Genomic DNA, 20,539 nt, shown 5'->3' on the forward strand with positions numbered 1-20,539 from the left:
TCATCTGCAAGCTGGGATCAAAGACCAATTCACATTTGTACATTTGATTGTATTTCTTTAGTCAGTGTTGTGATTGAAAGAAGTGCCAGCAAGCAAGCTTGCTGGTTGGCTTAATTAACCGCTTGCACTCATTACTACCTGCACAACTGCATTAGCTGCACACACCATTATGAAAGTGAAGACCTGACTGGAGTGTTTTCCTTATTAATAAGCACATTTCTGGCTTGATTACTTGAAGGACACTGTGATTTTCTGTCTACTGGGGGATAAGTGCAAGAGGAAAATGTGTATTTTCATCATATTTTAAGATCTCCATCTGATTTTATCACACACGACACAGACTTGCAGACGCATTACAGATCGGTTTCTGCTGGACCTCATGGGAAGGATTTAACAGTGCAACTCCTGTAAAAGCCAGCAGAAATTGCATGGCTTAATCCTTGCATGCTGCACTGAAAAATTACCCATAAATATTTCACCATTATGTTTTATTATTTCAGTCAAATTTGTTTTATGTACTTATTATTTAAGGGATAATAGGGCAGGTGTCCCATTTTATGAGGCAATAATCTGGTTCACGTTGGCTCCGTAGTTTATCCCTACCAGTGAGCTGCATTATCGCCAAGGGACGTGGGGAGCTTGTCTTATTATAGTACTAATAATACCTTACATTTCTACAACACCTTTCCTCTAGAATGATCCTAAAGCACCTTACAAATCCTATTAGACTTTTGGCAACTGGGGTCATCTCAAGGATTATTTCAGCAGTGCCTTTTCTGGAGTCAGGATGGAAGCCAGGCACCAGCCCATCCAGCCTCAGCAGCCATCGCCTCACTGAAATTGCCAGATTTCCATGCAAAATTATAATTTTATTATCTGAATCTTTCCCACACACAAAAAAAATCTTTAGAGAATTCCAGATGTGTGTTTACTTGTGTTTTGCATGACTCAGTGTTCGCAGAACGTACTTTTTCATTTGTAGAGGATGGAAACCAGTACCCATTTCTGCCATCTCAAAGGAGACTGAGTCCACCAACCAGAGCTTTTCAATATTAGTGCCTTACTGTGCCAATGGTTATTTAAGAGGAATTTTATTGGCCCCTACCTGTGTTTTCGAGTAGCTAAACAGCTCAGAATGTTTCCTCGTAGCAATTCACTCCAGATAAAATACTTCAGCATTGCGGCTAAGGGTAGTGCTTTCATTAGATCTATCATCCATTCACAAAATATGGCTCTATACGACATTTACATCAGTAAAACAAATCATACTGTGCCTCAACTTTCCCCCATTAGTAACCGAATGGATGTCTTGCCTCACCCAGGCAACAGGATGTGTCAAAAGTTCATTGGATTTACGGATAACAAATCACCAGCTATCTCTCAAGCATTGTGCAAATTATCAAACATTATTTAATGTCACGGAGTGAGATGACTAGGCCATGATTCAGGCATGTGCTGAAGCACCTTGTTGACTTCACCATCTAAATATCTAAAATGAGAATTCAGAAAGAAAAAAAAAAAAAAAAAAAGGAAAAAAGAGAGAGAAAGCTTTTCTTATTCCTGGAACAAGTGAAAAAAATTGTAGTGGATTAGTTCCTAATCTTACACCCATCTTCTTTTCTGCTTTTTCTTTGGATTCATTTTATTGAAGAATTTCAAGTTTTCATAACTTCAAGAAAGTTGATATTGCAAGGAAAAAAAGTTGCGTATATCTCATTATATTGAAATGTTAACATTTCTAATATTTCCTAATGGCACTACTATAAAGTAAACATTGGAATGAAAAGTTCTATGACAGAAGTGGAGCCTAGAGACATTTAATGTGAATGCGTTTCTGGGGTAGCTCGAGATTTGTTTGGGGAATGTATAGAAGATTATAGAAAATTGGTTCAATTATAGCCTCAATTACGATGTGTAAAGTCATTGTACCCTGCAACTGATGGCAGAATTGGGACCAGGCAGTATATATTGAGAAATATGAAGTAGCTTTTATGTTGATTTCGTACATTCTGCTTGTGTATCGTATTCTATGTTACTGTCTGTTATTTATGTGAAACAGTTTTCCTTTGTTATCCCATTGTTATTTTTTGAAATGATAACCCGGATAGCGCCCTGAGGGTACGTCTCATGAATACCCACACTACAATGCTTTATTGATTGGGAAAGGTCCATTCCTGAAGGAAACAAAGTGTTTTTATAACACATCCAAGTCCAGGTGTTCAGACTCTGTTGGAACCGCTAATGGAAGAATGATTAAAGCAACCAAATTCTCTTCTCAGCAAACAGGCACAGTGCAGGCAGCAGCGCGCAGCCCCGCTGGCACTGCCCTGCCCTCCCCACCCGCAGCGGTGCCCCCTGAGGAAGCAGTCTTCTTCTTCTCCAGAAACCATCCAAACCCAGCTGCCAGCAGCAGCAGTAGCAGTGGTTTTGCTGGTTCTGGAGGATGGTTTTCTGCTTTGTCAGACGCTCCTGAGCAACCGTTATTAATAGATGAGGAAATGTCAGCTGTGCTGGGAGGTTGGCTGTGATGGAGGTGATGGGGACTTGACTAACACTGAGGTTTTTGTTACTGCTCACATCATGGGACTCACTCCCAGGAACTGGAAGTTTTTTTGAGTTTGATCCCTCTGGCCGGAGCCAAGCAGTCCCCAGCAAAGCATGCCAGCACATGTGCAAAGTGTTCAATAAATGCCATGGCTCATATTTGCAAAGAACATTGTGAACATAAATTACAACTTACGAAGCCAAAGGAAGATGTCAGAACAGGTAACAAACATTGCTTGTCACCTAAGTACTCTGTTGATTGGCTCTGAGAATACACGGATCTGTGCGTTTCAGTTAGTCCTGTGTGCTGATCACATTTAACAAAAACTGCCAGGATCTTCTTGTACCCCATAAAATGAGCTCCCAAAATGTCTATCATAGAATCACCTCTTCTTTTCTCTTTCTTTTTTTTTATTTAATGAAAGCCTCTAGCAGCTGAGAGCTTCTGCAGTTCTCTGAATATTCAGACAATTGAAAGAGGATAAATAAAGAATTCTGTGGCATCCGTTTTTTGAGGCTGTGGATATCGGGACGTAGATGTGTGATGCTTTTGTGATCAGCAATACAATTCTGTATTCATGAGAAAGTAAAATATGAAGTATAGCATGAAGTAGCTGTTGCGTTTATGCTTTATCTTGAAGTAGTAATTGAATAGCTGCTAACTGCTGAATCCTGAAGGGAAACAACAAAAAAAAAATCCCTGTATGGTTCCTTGGCATTCTTTTATGCTACAAAAGTTCATCTATCCATCCTAATTTATGAAATGACTTCATATTTTGTTCTTCCAAAATTTGACCAAATATGTTTCAGAAGTGAAGTCTTTATTATCTTGTGCTTTATCAGAGGGGAAGGAGGCTCTGAATTTCCACAAATTATCATTGCTGTTATCTCTTTGAATATGCAGCCCAGACAAAGAGCCCTTTGAATGTAAGGTAAGAGAAGTGCTAACGCTCAGCTATAGGTTGATGCTGAACTCCTACAAGCATAAAAATCCTTCTCACATTTCAGTGCACGCAGCATCTCTGGCCGATAATACACAATAAAGGAAGGCAGAGTGAAGCCCTAGCACCATGGAAAGTTTTTAGTAGTCTGTTGAAAGTGCCATTCATCATGTTATTGAGTGCCTCCGTGATCTGATCGGCTTCCTTGACTCCCATTAAAATGGAAAATAAGGGCTGCATAGGTTCAGTACCTTATAGGTCACAAGAAACTTGCAAAACCTGCGGCTCCTAAGGGCGTCTGACCTGCAGTGGAGGAATGTGGGCTAATTTGTCCACGACAAATGTATTGGCTGCTTTGTTCCTGGTACTTGAGCTACTTCAACACGGCTCAGAAGTCACTTCACTGTACTGCTCTGCTGGATGGAGACTAAATGAAACCACGGTGCTTTCCCAGCAGGTCCGCCCTCTCACCACACCTTTGATGCTGTAGTGTTCCACAGGAGCTGTGAACAGCCTGCCTCCGCTTGGGGGTGAGCAACAGCCAACTTCCAGGCCAAAATACTGACAAAAACCCAAAGCTCCCTGTAGTCACAGAGTGTCTCACACAGCCTGGGACGGATCTGTGCCCTTCCAGACCGCGGGAGGCTGTGAGAACTGTGGAATTTGACTCAGCTGGGCTGCTTCCTTCCTGCACCAAAGTTTCAACACAAACGTAGAATGAAAATTTCTTTCTTCAAACATGATTAATTGCTTTCAAGTTTTGGCACTAATGTGACTATTGGATTTCCAGGGCATCCCATGGTAATGATTAGAACTAAGCAAATACCTCAAAATATTTTCCATAAAAACTCCCTTGAATAAAACATTGAATAGCCTTCAGCTGTGTTCACACCCCTTCTGTATTTGCTTTCTCTGAATATTCCAGTGACTGATTTACGGGCAGAAATCTTAACTGAAACAGCAGTTTTTAAGGGAATGTTGCATACCATTTATGGAAAGCAGAGTTGAAACTCTTAAATGTGAATATAGTAACCAAATGAAGACTAACCGGAGCAAAAACAATATCAGGTGACTTGAGTCCACCCAGTGTCAGTAATCCATGTCAGTGTTCACAACCGCAAAGAAAATTGAGATGGTGTCTGTCCACCATGAAGACTGCAAATTAGGACCAGGTCGAACTTGTTTGGTACTTCACGACTTTTGAAGAAGCTCCTGAGCAGCGAATGTCTGCGTCTCCTATTGGCAACATAACAGCAAATTTGGCTGTAACTCAAAGTGATGTTGGGTCCTGAACAGAGTTGAGAATTTGAAAGAAATTCAAAGTTAACTTTGAACAGGAAAAGAGGCTGAGCTCATTAACTTGGTCATTTACTACAAATTAGCTGATTGGCCTTAGTAATTTTAAAAGGTTCTTGTCTGCTTCCTCAGGATGTCGTTGATAAAGAAGTATTGGCACATCTTTAGTTTTCTTCTGGATTATACAGTTAAGACCTACAGTTAAAAGTGCGCAAATATTGCATGTCTGATTTACATCAATCAGGTGAGATTGTACAGAGGTGACCATGGCATCCTTGGACCCATAAGAACACACAGAGAACTCATTATCAGCTATACTGAAAAGAAAAAAAAGAAAAAAGAAAGATGAACAGTTCTAAAAGGTGGTCTTTAAACTCTCTCTCCATTTTTTCTTTTTTTTTGTTCCACATTTCAAGCTCTTATCCATTCTGTAGCATGTTCCAGAGAGAGATAACTTTGCTCGTACAGAGAACCTCAGAAAGATCTGCATTATTCCCCTATGAGTGCAAAAATATCTTCATGCAATATCTGAAAAACCTCATTTAAATGCTCTGTGAATACAGCCCATCCCAAAGGCCAAGATGTATTCATGTATTTTGGATGATCTTCAGCTAGAAAACTGTGCAGCTAATGCACCCATCTTACCACGTAAAAGATTTAAAATTAAAAAATAAATAAATGAGAGAGAAGCTGGAAAAGCCAGCCTAGAGCCTCTAACCCAGATTCATGCTTTTAAATAAAGATAGTCTGAGTATGTTCTTATTACCCAGTTCCAGTAATGGCTAAGGTTCTTTCTTTAAAAATGAAGGGCCAGAGTATTTTCTTTGGGATGCTTAAACTTTATTGCACCTTTGTAACCATTTTTGTAAGGTCTTTTTAAAATAACCAGCATCAAATGACAATTTGAAGGATGGGGAGTGCTCAGTGTTCTTCTTCACAGGACAACAAATGGAAGGATTTCTGAGGTTGGATGTTATGAATGGATATCAAAGGTACTTCATCACAGCCTGGCCAATTCAAACTCGGACTTAGATTATCAGAATATTGAATACAAAAGGCCACCAGCTCTGAGGCAGGATGCATAAGCACACTTTAGTTTCCTTTTTCCCATCTTAAAAAATAATTGGTTTGCTCCCGCCATCACAAGCTAAATGAAGTCGTGCCTTTCTTTTATTAATGACAGCTATTTTCTGAGCATCTTAAGTTTTTCTAAATTTCCTTACCATGAACACTGTTCACTTCACTCTTCACTTCTCATCCTAAGACTGATAACAGGGCTTCTATGAAAATGAACAATCGTGATCAAAGAGCAACTCTAAGATAAACAAATTACAACAACTGGGCATGCTTTGAAATAGCTTAACCTAATTAAACTCAGACACTTGCACAAAAGCTTAAAAAAATGGATGTGATTGGAGCTCCATTCAGGTTCAGTGTTGCTTTCCCATGGAAAATGTTGGTGCTTTTGGAATGTCAAATTTCCCAATAAAATGCCATCCTAATTGCTCATTTTTACAGTTCTTTTAATTGTTGAGAGCTGTGCTTGCCAGATGCAGGTCTAACTGGCATGTGACTGTTTTGTGGCTGTGCATATCCCAGTTTGTTTGCGCCCATCTTGCCCTGGAACACCACAAACCTGGTGTGCACATCTGAAAGGCACTTGTGTGTGTTTTCTTACCAAACCCAGTTACAATGTGCAGGATTCACTTTGGGGATTAAAATGGAGATTTCTATGGCATCACCTAATGGCATTGCCTTGACCTGTGCTGCATTGCAAGCTACGTGCATCACTTCAGCCAGGGGATTCTTGATGTTGATTCATCACAGGAAACTTGGGTGGAGATATCAGGCACTGAGATTTTGGTGTCTAATTTTTAACCTCGCTTTCTATCTCCATTTTAAAAGTGTTACGTAAGCTTTTTTTTAAAGAGTTTATATGTGCTAAAACGCCAGGCTACCTGAATTCGTCATCTCCTTCAGTCTGATTCTGACATGCAGGAATGTTACACCTGGTTCCCTTCCTTACTCAAGTCAGACACAGAAGCGCTGAGACGCCTGTGAATGGTAAAATGGCACAGAAAAAAAAAATAATAATAATTCTTCATTGAAGCATCAGTTATCTTAAAATTAGAATTAATAGATTTCTGAAAATTCTGTAGAGCTCAGTATTTCCCTCACTGCCATAAAATCTGGATGCTTTCTATGAGCTTTAAACAGCATGGTTACTATCCAGCCTGTGTTATCTGCTCTTTTTCTGAACTTTTAATTTTATTGATTTTTAATTTCATAATGAAAATAATTTGCTATTTGCCATAAGAAGACAGTAATTTTCTCCTTGCTCTTCCTTTTTTCTCTACCTGTTCTGCACTCAGATAGCAAAGGACAAACTGTGACTTGGGGGATAAATGTCTGTGCCAGGACCTCAGCCATGATGTGTGTCTGTCCGGAATATTTGCTGAAAAGGACTTTTCAGTTCATTCTTATCTGCTCCCTGTATTCCTGCATAACTATCTGTACTAACTTTCAGTCTTGGTATATCCTTGCTTGTAAAAGTTTACTGTACTTATGATTTCTGAAGGCCTTAATTGAAAGAAATTGATGTATACATTCCCACAGATATTTGTGCTCTCAAATGCTCTGATTCTGCCTATTTATTATTTCTTTTTCATTTCGTAAGAAGAAAATCTGCAGTAAAATTTATTTTAATAATTGGGAAGTATTAGAAGTGCTATGCCAAATTACCTGTAATTATATAACCTTCTGATTCTGACTGTGTTTAACAGATTAAATGTTCTGTCTTTACAACTTTCAAGGTTAAGTGCTCATAATGGGACATGCTGGTGAGTAGGTCGTATAATCCACAGCAAGTGGTACTCAGCAAACCAAATGGAAGATAGCTATTAAAATCTATAACATACAACTTTAATCTAACACTCAAATTATAAGGGAACCACTTGGAAAGAGCTAAAGGCTATTTGCAGGTTCAATATATTCATTTCGCTCTCAACAGTGATCAAAGTTTGGAACTTCACATGTCTTGGACTGGTGTAAGAGCTAATTTGGAGGAGCTGAAAAATTTCTACTGTTATACCCCCAAGCTACGGTGGTTTTGTAATTGGAGTCTTATACCTGTGAATGAGCAGCTGCTTGCATTACTTGGCTCTCTGCAGATTTGCATCACTGCATTTGTAAGGGTTAAAAGTCAATGAAATGAGTCTGAACACTAAGACAAATGGCACTTCTGTTTTTGCATACAATTTTCTAACTGAAATAGCTCTTTTTTAATTGTTGAACATTGCTTTCTCTTGAAACACAAGATTGAGAGTATTTCTGCAGGGATATTTCAGTCACTGTCAGGATCTCCAGATAAGTTTCTGTCTGCCTTTGTTCCATGAATTTCACTTTTTTATCTTCAATTTTCTTTACTTTTCTGATATTTTCTTTTCCTAATCTGTCCTGAAAGCCATGTGAGTCAATGAAGTTAGGTCCAAAGTCTCTTTAGCCTTGAGCTGACATATTAGAAAAGAAGATTGTTTTCTTTATTCTAAATAAATAGAACAACTTTGTGTAACTGTTACACCGAAACAATCGTATTGAAAGCTATCTATCAAAATAACCACACTACTTGTGTGCTGCTGTTTTTCCTCTGTCAGTCCTTGAAATGACCTTGGTTTAATTACCTGCATCTCAATGAGTGAATCTACATAGAAAGTGAAGGTTAATTAATGAAGGATCGTTTCTTACTTTAAACCCATCAGGCAGTGGCTGACAAGCAAGTCTGGTCCACACAGTATTATCCTATATCTCATTAGAAATGGTCAGATTGATGTGCTAGCTCTGGTCTAGAAAAAGGAACAGGGCAGTTTGTTAATGAAGAGAAATGAGGTACTCTTGCAAAATAAATAAAGAAATAAATAATTTTTTTAAAAAATTAAAAAAAAAATAAATAAAAGAAAGAAAAAGAAAGAAAGAAATCCTGTATAGGAGTCCATTATCACTAATGTTGTTGAGATGCAACTTCTTTAACCATCTCTTTAGTTTCAGAAGAGTTTAACTTCTCTTCATCTTACCAAAGCCAGAGGTCTGCTGCAAAGTTTTCCATCTTGTAGTTGCTGTATTTCTTTAACTGAATGAATAATTTTGGCCAAAATCAAGCACAGAATTTAATCCTCTCTCTCATACGTTACTGTAGTTGTCACAAAACCCAGCCAGCCTGTATCATCCTGCAGCTAGTGGCTATAAATGTGCTGCAGATGTTGATGCTTTTGACCTGACTCTCTGAATATCTGAGGAAATCCTTGCCAAGGAATGACCAGCTTCATTTTAGGGCTCATGGCAGCTCCATTGTCATTGCTCATGGTGTCCACCAGCACATCCATAACCATGACTGTCCCCATTAGGATGTGCTTTCCTGTATGCTTAAGGAAGCTATTTCACAGCCCTATAAATGCATGAGGAGAGTAATAACAAAGCAGGTTGAGGAGGGTCTTGCTGTCAGGTTGTCATTCTCATAGTAAAACGGTGATTAAATAATGGTTACTGTCACATGTACCAGAGTATCAGGCCCCCTAAGCTATGACCTCTCTCATCTCCAGCAAACTAAACTCTGTTACTGTGAAACTCAAGGCTTTCGGTTCACTGAAGGCTTTTGGTTTTTCTCCAGAACTGGAAAGTAGGGTTTTGTGGAGATCTTGGAGTTGGACAAAGACCTGAACACCAAGATGTTTCCTTTGGAGAAGTTTGTGGGGTCACTCATGGCCATGGCTGAGCTTTGAACAGATGGTTCATCTAAAGTAAATCATAAGTCATGGCAAATTACTTGGTTTGATAAGTTATTTTCTTAGTTGGGAGCTTTCTGATGTGTTTTTTTACATGTTAAACATTCCTTTGGATGATAATGTACTGATAATCTTCATGGAGTAAAATGCCCACAAAGAATAATGATGGCCAAAACAGAAGTCCAAAAAATATGGATTGGAAGAAGATAGTTTCTCAAAACAAGCAGCAGAAACCAAAGTCCAGAAGTTTTGCTGAAAGCCCTAAGAGCCCTTTGGACGTTGCTTGTAAAGAGGCAGACATACTCCACACATAATTTTGCTATTCCCTGTCACTCGTGTTGTACCAAAAATTATAGATCCAGGCTGCCTTGCGGTTGGAGGGGAAAGCATCAGTTCTTTGTTTTCAGTCATGCTTTGCTCTTAAACGCTTTGCAACTCCTCTACATTTTTACCTTCTCCCCTTCTCAGTTTTAACTACTGATTAAGAAACAATAATGTTAATGAAAAAAGTCTGAAAATTTTGATCTTTTACATCATCTCATCTGAAGGTTTACATAAGAGAAGGCAGGGCTGAGATAAAACCTTTTCTTTAATATGCTGCATAAAACCAAGCTGTTAAAAACATCTAAATGGTAAATTACTCCCACCGTAAGTCAGAAATGCCTTGTGTGATCGTGCTGCTGTCTCTTCCATCAAATGGGACTTTTCTATATGCAGAAATATTAGGAATTGTTTCTGTTTTGGGTATGTGCCAGAATTTAACTCATCACACTTTAATGTTTTCAAGTCCTGAAAGAAAAATGATAGAAAAGTTTTTTGTAATTGTGAAACAGAGCTCATTTACCTTTGTAATTTTCTATTAATTTACTACTAGGATTCATTTTGCATTTAATTCAGTCCTCTAATGACTTAAAACTGTGTCTTTGGTCTTTACACATTTGTGGTCTCAGTCGTGTCAAGCTTTTTCATCTACTTTATGTTCATTTATTTTAACTTTTAGTGGTCTTCTAGCCAATTCTTTATCCTTTTTATTACAAGAGCATGAAATTTTATAATGCCCTAGAGCTTTGTTAGTCAGCTGCTACAAGGTTCTTAACCTTAGTTAATTTATTCTTTCACTTTTGACTTTCAGATATGGAGCATGCTTTAATATTTTGGTTTTGAATATGAAAGTAACTTTTATTAAGTAGGTTTACTGCATTAATAGATCTTTATTTCGTTTATTCATAAATCTTTTCTTCAGGTTAGGTATCCTGCTAGCCACACAACGTATCATTGTACATGATTATTTATATCTGCATCATATCATTTAAACTTTATTATGTTATAATGCAGCTAGCAAAAGAATCATAGAAACATTCAGTAATTTACTAAAGAATCGTTGCAAAAAATAAAAATAAAAATTGGGAGAATCATTGAAATTGTCATCTGCTTCATTTTACACGATTATCCAGAAGATATCTGGTTCCGCCATGCAATGACGTAATGCTGGCTGCTCTTGCAGTTTGGGTTGTCACACGGGGATTCGTTAAATCCCCACAGCCACGTTATTATCCAAGAGCTCCATAATTTTATCTTTCAGAAGTAATTATTAGCATTTTCAGCCTAAGAGCAAAGCTTGGAAATCTGAACACCAGACTCCAACTTGAAAAGACAAATCAAAACCAAAACATTACAAGAAAAGAAGTGTGCATTTCTATTTTTATTTCTGTTTTTAATTCCTTCCATTTTAAAGTTGATATTCAGATTTTGTGGGTCTGACTCAAACTGCATTCGGAGTGAGACCTTCCTTCCTTCCTTCCCTGATTTGTGACAGGCTTTGGAGGTCTGCACTGGAAAAGAATCAAAGCTAAACAGCAGAAGATGAAGGTGATACTGTGAAAGATTAGGCATGTGCTCAACCGAGCTACCTGTAAGCATGTTTTGAAGGGAGGGGCTCAGAGAAGAGAGAGGTGCATGAGATCTGGACCTGGAATTAAGTTGTAATATATTCAGCTCTAAATGCCAGAGCCCATCCCCAACCTTATTATTAACACAGTACTGACAGGCTGTTTTTATTTGCCTTCCAAGCCTGCAGCATGTGTAGTGTTCACATTGTCAAACCTTGTCTTTTATGCACAGCTACACAAACTGCTCTTCCTTTTGTCTTAAATGAACTTTCTGAGAACACTGAGGCTTCAGCCATTCAGCCCCAAAAGCCTTCTTGATGAAACCATAGCAGGCAGGCATCTGTTGAATGGAGAAGGCACAGTATTTATAGTCAAAATACAGGCAGAAGTGGTGGTTAGGCAAATGGAGTGGTATGGGCAGCTGCCGAATAGTCACCTCTCCCCATGGCTTTGTGCAGCAGGGGCTGCCCGCACTGCACGGCCATCGCCACCTCAGCACAGCAGAGCTGACACAAAGGTCTGCAGTAGGAAATCAAGAGCATAGGAGAAAGGAGTCTTCAAGGCTTGTGCTGGCCAGGCTTACAAGAAGCAAAACTGTCTATTATTGCACTTCTATACCCTTTGTTTTACATGGATCTCCATTAAACTGTAATTTTAATAGAGATGCATTTTCGTTTCAAAACAGGTAGGAGTGCTTACCATAATTCTCATTCTCAGTGTGGTATAGTTGTGATTCCACCTACGTTATTTACTTGTGTGTAAGTATCAAACTGACTCCAATACCTTGGAGTTTCTTTTCTGTTCTACGGGGAGCTAACATTTAACGTGATTTTTTAATATCTCTATATATTAATAGATGTATATATATGAACACTTCTTTGTCAGGTAGAAGCTTTTAGTCATTCTGACATGAAGCTTTCATACAGCAAAAATATTACTAATACTATTTTGCCTCTAAAGTGCATTTGTTATCAATATGCACTTAAACTAGTGATCAAGAGTTGGTGGGAGAGACACCTGCTCTGCATTTCTTATCTTTTTAATACCTTAGGGATACATCACTTAATAATTTAGTGCTAAACCATTTAGCATTTTAGCCCATCATCTCTTATATTACACATAGGATTTCAGTAATGTCTGATAAAATTATGTGTTAGCTGCCTTATGTGTGTGTAAAACTTAATAAGTCTTCTTCCCCCCCTCAAGTTTAATAACTGATTTCTTACATTTATGGATGTGAAATTTTATTGCTCATGGATATAGTTTGAACCTAAATCTTCATATCTTATAAATTGATTTTTAGTTTCCTTTTTGACCTTATGAATTTCAATCAGACATTGACCTCTTGTTGCTCATGAATCTGACTGATTTAATGCCATATAACAATAATACTGTAGAAAAGCATTATCATAAGAGCCCACAGGGTTTGCTGAAACCCATAACTAGATTTTGGAGGCCTCTAGCAATAATAATTCTTGACCCAAGTCTATTCTCTAATGCTTTCATCTGTTACTGTTCTGGACCGGCCAGTCCCTCTTTTAGTATGTTCAGGGAAAGTGGTGGAGGCTCCCAGGAGAACACAGGCTAAAATTGCATGGAGGAGATAATGCCGAATATAGTCCAGGAACGTGAAGCTTAGGACAGAGCAGCTCGGCCTGGGATTTGTCATGTTTTGAAGTGACGGGGAAAGGCTATTTAAAAGAAATCAAAAATTCCTGTTTTCAAAGTGGCAGAAATGATGTTTCCTTGTGGTTGCGATTTCCAAAAAATAAAATCTTGATACTAATTTTCTTCCCAGGATGTCTTGTTAATCTTCAGCCTATCGTTATGGCTGCAGCCTGAATAGAGGACTTGAATGATTACTGCTTTGTTTGCTTGGCTGTGCTAATTTAATTTAATTTAATTTAATTGCTTATATGCTTACTGAATAAGTGGGTGTTGATGTTCATTATTCCTTATTTAGAAGCTTACAGTGAAAACAAAAGTGTGAAGGACGTGGGACTTTGGCAGTAATTGATGAGTGCTGCATGTGACTGACTTTGGGCACAAGTGGTCACCGTCTCTTTGCCACATGTGTACATATGCACGCAGATGGGAGTTCCATTAAGAAACTGATGGTTGGGAAATAAGCAGAGAGTCCACATCAAAAATCCTGATAAAACTTCTTCTGGTAAACAGGGCAGGGGTTAAGAAACAGCGCGTGAGCTATGAGCTGCGAAGTACTGCTTCCAGACCCTGGCCAAAACTGGACAGGTGTTTCAGCATGACGGGGCAAGCAGATCAAAAGGGCTATCGCCAGTTTAAAACTCCTGCTGTTCTCAGGCGGTGGCCGGTTTATCAGGGATTTATTTACGAGGAGCAAACTGACACGGTCGCTGTCTCTGAGGGCTGGAGGATAATCTGTCTGAAGCACCCGGAATTAGGTAACACTTAGGAAAGAGGGAGCCCACTCACAATAATCCTTTTCTTTTATGCTTTGTTATATTCTGACTTTTGATGGTAAATTCTATATCTCTTCATGAAAAGCATCAGGTTGCTGTATTTCTTGCTGATCTGAGTGCCTGAAGGAGGCTGAAGGTGCCTGGCAGCACCGGGCTGCTCCCATCAGATGTTCAGAGCCCTGCTGGTGCAGCCCAGACCTTAACCAATGGTCCCAGAAGCTGCCACAGGGAAAGCCAGAACTGGCAGCATTGCTTTTCATTTTGAGTGCACACTTGGATCCAGACTACACGCACCTATGAAAGCCTAAAACTGTCTTATTGCTTTGTGGTGATCTGTAAAGCAAAACTCCAGACTGTTTCCTGCAGGGTATGTGCTGATCTGTTCACATCTACATCCTTTTGTGTTATATTTTACAAGCATGTATGCTTGGAGGTACTCTCTCGTTACATCCAGCAACTGTTATTTCATGTCATATTTCAAGACAAGAGAAATGGGAGACGGTCCTGTACATCTCATTAAGGCTATCATGTCCTTGATGCTCCGTGTTTAAAAATTAATTAAAAGTGAAGACCTCTTCGTGACAGTCCAAAAATGTGCTGGCGCAGAGCCATGTCCATTCATCTTTCTCCAGAGAGCTGTTCTTTCCATGCTGATGGCACAGGGCATTATTGGCACGTCCCGTCTGGTTGCTGTGACTGTAAGACCAGCTTCCCAAGGCTTTGGGCGCACACAGTAAGGTTAAAACGTGTGTTCCCAGTGTTACTGAAGCTGCTAGGGCTTCCTCCAGACATCACTTATGTGATGTAGAGTGTAAAATGAAGGTTTGAATTAGTTTTGAATAAAGAATGCCAAGTGTTGCTCGAGAGCCAGAAGTTAGACTAGATGTAATCCAGCAGTGAACTCACACTTCACAAACAGCTTATTACCACTCCCCTATGCAGAGGGCAGTGAGCTTTTTAAAATAGAAGTTTGAGTCTGGTATAGTACTGCTTAAGGGTTTCCAGGTTAGACATGCAATTCAATAGGTGAGTTGTTTAAAATCCAAATGTGCAAGTGGAGCTGTGTGATATTACCGCTCTGTATGGGACGCCAAAGCATCAAAACCCAGCCAAGCCATTCTGTTCTTTTATAAACTAATTAAATTTATTTTGCCATGTCAGGCTAATAATGTCCTGTGTTTATTCCAGCTTGTGCTGATATCTGATATGAGTGAAGCTCTTTGGACCTCGCATTTGTATCTAATTCTCTCAGTGCTGGCAATAATTTTGCTGTTTCAATAACTGATCTTATTCACCTGCTGCTAAAAACACTTGTCATGTCGAATTACTTACCCTGCGCAGATATTGCCGCGATTAGCAATTACAGAATATCACAAGAGAAGTGTACAAAGGTTGGGGATCCAAATATTTAACTGTCTGTGATCGTGTCCTCATTTGCTGAAGCACATGCCAAGGAGTTCTGGCCATTTGTACGTGCTGGTCACTGGGCTGTGTGCACAGACATTGTAATGGAGCAACACGATGAGAGCATGAAACCAAAATTCCACATGCCGTCCCCATGCCCAGCATCTCTGGTTGGCTGCTGCCCAGCCCATCAGAAATGTGGGGCCAGGGGCTTGGAGGAATTCATCTGATCCCGTGCTGTGTTTTCTCCATTAGGGAGTGGAGAAGGGAAAAGTAGCAGGAAAGGGAAGACTGGAAATGTTTTCTTCCTGTGGTTCCCAGAGAGTTCTTGATACAGTACTGAGCAGTCAGTTACAGTCAGGGGATCATCAGATATTTCTTCTTTTTTGGCTCTCCAGCTACAGAATCTATTTTGATTTCTCGATGCTTGGTGTCCTTTCTAGCTATGCTGCATTACTCATAACTGCAGCGCAGTGGTAGCTGCCAATACAAATTTAGTCTTTTCTGTTTATTCCATACTGTCCTGTCAAAGCAGATAAGTCTGCTTTGCATTAGAGCCCAAAACTTTAATTGTGGGAAAGTGATGAGTCACTTCAGCTAAGGTAAACCAATGTCTGTGTCAGAGAAGGTTCTTTTGATGTACAAAGCAGTGATGTGGCATTAGGGTATGAGCCAAAATCACAGAGTCACATGAAGGCATCATTTCCACTTCCCTGGGACAGGGAGGCTTTTTGAACCAGAGGTAAAGCTGATTTGGGGTTAAGCTGAAAAAAGAGAACAAAACAAGAAAGGGGAGTCTTCCAAGTTGAATTAGCAATTCTAGCTGCCTACTTGTGAACATCTAATGAGATGCTCTTGGGATACACAGAGTGTTTTCCTTCCTTAACTCTGATGTTGTGTTTGCTGAGCTTCATTCACCTTCCTCTGTGTTCTGGTCTGTTGAAGTAGACATTTACAAGGATGAATGTAGCAAGTCACAGAAGAGTAAATTGTCTGCAGCATTCCTTTGTGATATGACAAATTTTCAGCAGAAGAAATAGCAGAAATTGAGCAGAAATGCATAAGGAAAGCCCATGTTGAAATGATAGAAATGAATTCAAATTCTTTCATTCAGTCTAATTTGGGCAAGACATAACACAATCCACAGTTTGCATGTGAGAAGCACTGAATGAGAAGTATATAACTGGTAAAATAGTACTCGATTAATTGACATTTTCTGCTGCATCTTTATGGTTAATCTCAGCTGTGTGCTAATGGTTCTCATAAGGATCTAGACAACAGTGATGCTCTACTTATATTTCTTATTAAGGGTAAAATTCACCCAATTGAAGAGGACAAGCTTAAGATCTATGCACCCACTTAGTACCACTTATCCCAATTTTCACTTAACAAGGGCTTAAGTAGTGTATACATCTGGATTGTCCTTCTGCACTAAAGTGAATTTTCTCCCTAGTAAATTAGATTGGTCTGATGTGTGCTTAAAAGGAAGAAAATCTTTGCTTTCATGAGGGGCTGTTCTGGGAAATTGCTGCTTGACCTATAACTTAAACAAAAATTCTCAGTTCTTTCCAACTGCTCTGACACTCACACGTGGTGTATTTACATGATTTACCATTTGATCAAACAGCAGAGTTGAAGTAATGGAACCCATCAATCATGAAGGGGAACGAGGTTTTTGAGGGAGCTGCTTGTTCCCTTGCTTTTCAGATCCTTCCTGGGGACCGAGTTTTTAATATGCTTTTATTTTGATGTTTAAGTAAAATTGGTATAGAGTGGGTTGAGTAGCATCATAAGACCATAAGCATATCCCTTGGCAGAAAGCACAGCAGAGTGGAATGTTGTTATATATTTAACTTACATGCAAGTGAGATAAACATAAACAGGATAATTTTGTAAGCCAATAAGCCACAGCAAAGTTGAATTAAATGGAAGGTCCCGTGTGCACTGTAGACGTCTGCCTACTTCTCCGCGCTCAGCCTGTTGCTGATGACAGGTGACACCCCCCTGAGTGTGCATCTCTCTTGTGCAAGTCCCACTATTGTACAAGTACACATTCACCCGCATGAGATGCAACTATACAGAGCCCTCTAGCTTCTGACTTAGAAACAGGCAGCTGGGTGGATGCATACACATCAGGGCCTGCAGAACACCTTCCTGTGGCCTCAGATGCATGTTTTTATTTGCAAGAACACAGGCACTGCAAGATATTCCAGTCACAGTTAATGAAGTCCTTAATGAACCGATGGGCCTGTTTCTTATCTCACTTATGCCAGCTTTAAACCCATGTAACTCCATTAACTTGTTGAGTTGATCCTAATTTTACATAAGTGTAAAAAAGATGAGAACCAGACGTTTTATGTTCTCATTATCTAAGAGAATACGAAGTATGAAGTTCTTATAACCCCTTTGTCTGTTTTCTATCAGTTACAAAGAGCCTTCTGCACTCGCCCACCTCTGGCCCTTCCTGCTTCCCCATCACCCATTTCTGTGCCGTTTCCCCAGTTGTGCTGATCACGCTCCTTTTGATCTCACTGTGGTTTTGAACCTCCTGAAATGGGTTTTGTAAACGTTATTCCTAAGGAGCACGTTCCTTCTCACATGAGTCAAACTCCGCATTCTTTGTCCTTTGCCACACAGCTCTCCTCTAACATTCCGAGCTCATCCCTGATGTAGAGAAATTGCCAGTACTGGAAACATTCATAGAACATGAGTGTAAAACTGTGGAATTGAAGACAAAATCTTTTTCCTATTTACAGTTTAACTGCCTCAAGTTCAATCTCGTCCCGTCCTCTTTAGCTGATGATGCTGAACTTTCTCTGTCTGCAGTAGTTTACTTTCCATGTGCACTCTGAATTGAAAGATCAGTTTTACCCCAAGGAGATGCACTCTGTGTACACAGAGAAATTATTTCAGATGTTTTGTTTAACTCTTACTCTGTTTTGATATTGCCCTGATATGACTTACAACATAGCAATGTACTGTACGTTTCTGCCTCCATAATCAAGTTCAAATACCAGTGTGAACCTGATCTTCAAGAAATTCAAGGCAATCACTTGTGTGATAAGCACAGGTATAGGGCACTTTTGCCAACTTACTCTAAGCACGTACAAAGCTGAATGAGAAAAGTGACCAGCAATGCAACAGGAGCCCCAGCCAGACGTCTGAAATCCCAAAAGCATGAATCTGAGCTGACCTACACCATGTTAGCTCTGGAGCAATGCCTCTGACTTTGATGGAGTCACTCATAATTTACAGCTATGTAAGATCAAATATATAGCCCAGAGAACAGAAATGTTAACATGGATAGCCTCTGTCAGGGAAGGGATGCTTATTCTAATGGTACCTCCTGTCAGTCAAGTCAAGACTAGATGTCACTTGTGAGGACAATGGGTCACTCTTGTTCCTCTATTCTGAATATGATTAAAAATATAAAAATGAGAGTTAGGATGGAAAAATGAACTATTTGTAAAACAAATAAGAGAGAAAAACATGTCAGAAAGGAGAATGAAAGGGAACTGCCCTAAACAGCCCCTGAGCAATTACCTCGGGCTCAGCAGAGGGTGAGGCTGTTGTCAGAGGAGCTCGAAATGAACCACATTACTCAGCTGTGTTGCAGAAGTCATTTCCTATTTCATCCTCCCAAGGCTCATGCAAGACTTGTCCAGAAAGTGCCAACTTTCTGCCAGTGGAGGCAGTGAGAGCTCCAGGATTCCTCTGCAGCCAAAGCCAATGTGCGATGAGGGCAATTGCCCTCCAAGGGCCACATATGGCCAAGTCAGACCACGTCAGTGAGAGATGAGCAGGGGCCATCGAGTAACGTTGTGTCAGATATGACCAAATAAATGCAGGGTTCTGGTCAGGACTGAGCTGGGGAAAAAGTAATAAAAAAATAAGATTCAGGAGGTCACATGCTGAATTGAAAGCTATTTCCCCTCTGTGGTAGTGCTGTGGTATGTCTGACTCTTTCCATCTGGAGGTGACCAGGGGTTCAAATCAAGGCTAGCATCCCTTTGTGCTAACTCATGCATCAAATGAGGATTTTTTTTCTGGAAAAGAGAACCTAAAATTTTATCACTTCTCTGTTCCAGATTGCAGGCCTCGTCTGAGATGTGCAGAAAGCTCACACCAGTTTAAAGATACATGAATTGTGCTGTCATAACCGTACGATGCCAAAAAGACCTGCTGCTATTTGAGTGACTGACCGCTCATCTGATGGGTCTCAGTTCTGAAGTCCAAAATGAGATTCCTCTGCTTAAGGATGGGCTGTACAGAGATGCACTTGGAGTCCTGCGACTGCTGCTGAAATCAGTGGGAACCGACTTCAAGCACCACTGAAACACACTCCTGGCTCTCCCAGAATCCTTTTTTTAATTGAAGACGCTTGGATGTTACAAGGTGCTTCTAACAAGGTAAGCTGGAGATGACAGCGCTTTCAAAGCACAGCAATTCCCAAGTATGACAAATACAATAGGAGTGCTAATGCTGTTTGGCAATTTCCTGAAAGGTCTGTGGAGTGGAAATTCAGTTCATTAACTGATGCTGATACCTCCAGAAGTCATTTCAAATTGTTTTTCTGAAATAAGACTTGAACCCGGGTGGCAGAGGTGAACCTGCTCTGCGAGCCTCTACCAGGAGATGTTAGAGGTTCAGAAACAATATTTATACTCCCAAATCTCTCTCTCTTTCTCTCTCTCTCTCTCTTTTTTAAGCTTATTAAAATTAAAAGCATGACCTGCCACATCACATTACATCAAAACATGATGTAACTTCTTAATTTAAAAAAAAAAAAGTTTTAATTTATGATGTTGCATTATGCCACAAAAAGCTTTTGTTTTCCCCAGAGTAACTATAAATTTTTTACAGCGACTGTTTATCCAGTATCTTTGGCAGACTGAAACAGTGAGCGTTGGCAAAAAGCAGATATTTAACAGCTACTGACGAACAGCTTATGAATCACCAGGCTTGAATCCTGGCACACATCTCCCCATAGGTACCTTCCTGAAACCACCCATCTTCCCTTCAGCTCCTTCTAACTGCAGTAAGAGAAACTGACTGATCCTGAGCCATTAAATCTGATCTACTTCATCCTTTCAGGCCTTTATGTTTTTGGAGGAAAGTGTTCTTGCTGGAAAAGCAGCAATGAAATAACATTCCAGGAGCAGTGTCCAGTATGGATTTCCCAATAATTCCAAATCACCCACAAAAATATTTTTGTTATGACACTTGGCATCTGTGTCTTTCATTTA

General features: G+C 39.7%; 1 protein-coding gene across 2 annotated transcripts in view; it reads left to right on the plus strand.

Annotated features, from left to right (window-relative positions):
• The window catches only part of ZFP64 (ZFP64 zinc finger protein), a 212,688-nt gene that overhangs the window by 158,610 nt on the left and 33,539 nt on the right, over window positions 1–20,539 (plus strand). For both annotated transcript variants that reach the window (XM_032448582.1, XM_015882035.2), the window contains exon 4: window positions 19,382–19,702. The gene's annotated coding sequence lies outside the window, so the exon portion shown is untranslated. The remainder of the gene's footprint in view (window positions 1–19,381; window positions 19,703–20,539) is intronic.

This window comes from Coturnix japonica, chromosome 20, assembly GCF_001577835.2.
Source record: "Coturnix japonica isolate 7356 chromosome 20, Coturnix japonica 2.1, whole genome shotgun sequence".
NCBI lineage: Eukaryota > Metazoa > Chordata > Aves > Galliformes > Phasianidae > Coturnix > Coturnix japonica.